The sequence below is a fragment of the Humulus lupulus genome, chromosome 7 (genome assembly GCF_963169125.1).
Source record: "Humulus lupulus chromosome 7, drHumLupu1.1, whole genome shotgun sequence".
Lineage (NCBI taxonomy): Eukaryota > Viridiplantae > Streptophyta > Magnoliopsida > Rosales > Cannabaceae > Humulus > Humulus lupulus.
Window position 1 is genome coordinate 85409644 of NC_084799.1, and position 2691 is coordinate 85412334.

The window sequence follows — 2691 nt, forward strand, 5'->3', positions numbered from 1 at the left end:
TATTCGGCCCTCGATAAAAATATTCAATCCATTGACCCCAGGATACATCCAAAGTCTCTGAACGGTCATATGCATCCTTACCCTTCAAATAGTCACAGATTTGGGCGTGGGTCCTCAAAAGTTCAGAAATGGTAGAACATTATGAATCACCCTTCATTAACTTCTCATTGAGAGGGATAAACTCATCATAAGGTATACCTAAAAAAGGGCAAGCCACCAATAACTTTTAAATCATACAAAGACATTCCCATTTCACCGCTACTGTAACGCCCTGGCTACCCCATAACAGTTACGGTGAACGGTACCCAAGTCCTTTGGTCAAAAACGTGCTCTAAGTGTACTTAACAGGTTAAGGTATAAAACCAATAAAAAGGAAATGGAGATTTTCATTACAAACTGCTCTGCAGAGCTAATCAAAACATTTATAAGTCGCTTTCAGTACAAAATGGTCATTACTGTTTTAAATTTACAATCCCGCCGACCTAAGCGGCAAAAATAAGGTAAACCCCCAAGTTCCTCTGAGAACTCCTTGGCCGTGGTGGTCAAGTGGCCGCATATGTACACATCACCACCTAAGCTCTCCACTCAAGGCTAGGTGAGCTTTTCTTTCCCTTTACCTGCACCACATAGCACCCATGAGCCAAAGCCCAGCAAGAAAACATAACACTATTCATAAACATTATCAAATGATTATCATTATAATCACACTGAGCATAAAGCTTTCAAACAAGTGAGTGAACATCACATGAGGTCCTGATAAACCATACTGAGTGACTGACAAGCAAGTCACTAATTCAAATGGAAGAGTGGCTGCTAGGTAAGCCACTAGCCTTCAACAGGTTCCGGTAAACCATACTGAGTGACCGACAAACATGTCACTGTTTCGAGTGGGAGAGTGGCTGCTAGGTAAGCCACTAGCCTCCAAGTGCTTATTTCATTCGTCGACTCTCGGGGTCGGTTTGGCATTAATGCTCTTTGAGTCATTCAATGCTGATAGTCGATTAGATCTAATCTTTATTGGCTTGCGTTAACACGCTAAGGCCGTCCTGACTAATAAGACAGCTCAATGTGACCAGTGCCCAGTACCACTGCCGATCCTGACTATTAAGTCACAGCTTCACAGTTGATACTAGCACCTTTGCTAGATCTGACTAATAAGTCAGTACCATGCACAAGTGAGCAACATATGCTAAGCATTCTATATTCAATCCAAGTCCATATTTACACAACCAGCATGCCTCATGAATATCCACGCATGTCACACTTGGGGCGCAGTTTTCTTACCTCTGGTTCGAGCTATAATGAATAAAAGAACAACCCTGAGAGCGATCAACCTTTTGGTCCCTTAACGGTTACCTGGTCATAACCAATTATGGGATTCCATCAATAAAATGAGTAATAAAAGGTTCCCAAACCAAAACCTAACCTCTGAGACATCAAACACTACTCAACCGGGTAGTAGGTTCAACCCCGAGGCCTTAGGCTTGAATCCCCATGCTAAAAACACTATTCTGGCCAAAATTGCCCTGTTGGGCCGCGGCCCTCCCCAGCTGCGCCGCGGCGCGCCCTCAAACAGAGGCGGCCACATCCTGACAGGCACCATGGGCCGCGGCTCACCTATGCCAGGCCGCGGCTCAATATGCAAAAATAGCCCAGAACCAGAAACGCATCAGCAAACTCCCCTGCGTTTTTTCTCTGAAACCAGCCCTTCAAACCAACCCAAAACACCAACCTAACACTCAATTTAACCCCTAAACATCACCCATAACTCTCCCTCATCAAAACCCAAACTAAACATCAATCAAAACCTCCTTAAATCCACACTTCCATCAAGAAATAAAAAGCTGAAAACTCAAAATGAAAACAGGGTATAACCAGAAACTCAAGGCTAAAACTCACCTCAAAACCAGATTTAAACCTTCCTCAATGGCTGAACTAAGTCCTCAACCTCAGCCCCTTGATTTCCTAGCTTAATTCCACACTTTAAGCTCAAAAACTCCAAAGGAAGAAGGAGAGAAATGGACGTACGAGAAGAAGAAGCAAAGTTCTGTTTTTGTTATGTTTCTACAACCATCTAAAACCATATATATCCAAACCCCAAATGACCAAAATACCCTTAAGTCACTTAAAGCCTCTAAAACCATTCCAAGGGTAAATTTGGTACTTTCCACTTATCCCGTTAATCATAATTAACGCTTCCCAATCCCCGTTAATCTCAATATTCTCAAACTCCAATAATTCACATCCTATTACCCTTTAATGCCCGGTAACACTCTAATCATTAAAAGCACCCCGAGACTCACCCCGAGCCCCGAGCTTAAGCCTGTTATGACCAAACCGATAATTAACATACCATGATCATCTCATGTCGAATGGCTCGAACAAACCCACATCATAATGTGGTCTCAAGATATATCACCAACATGCGTACAGATAAACAATTTACCCTCAACGGGCCAAATTACCATCACACCCCTGTAATTAGAAATATGGACTCACATGCATGCATTTCACATCATATCATAATATAATCAACATATATTATGTCTTTGCCAAATTCATCAGGAGCCTTTTGGGAGCCAGTACTTCCAAGGTTAGACATATTGCAAAAATCTTTCATTTTCCTAAAAAAAAAAGGAAAAGGGGGAAATAAATCAGTATGTTTTTCCTTTGGGTACGTAGGCAATCTAA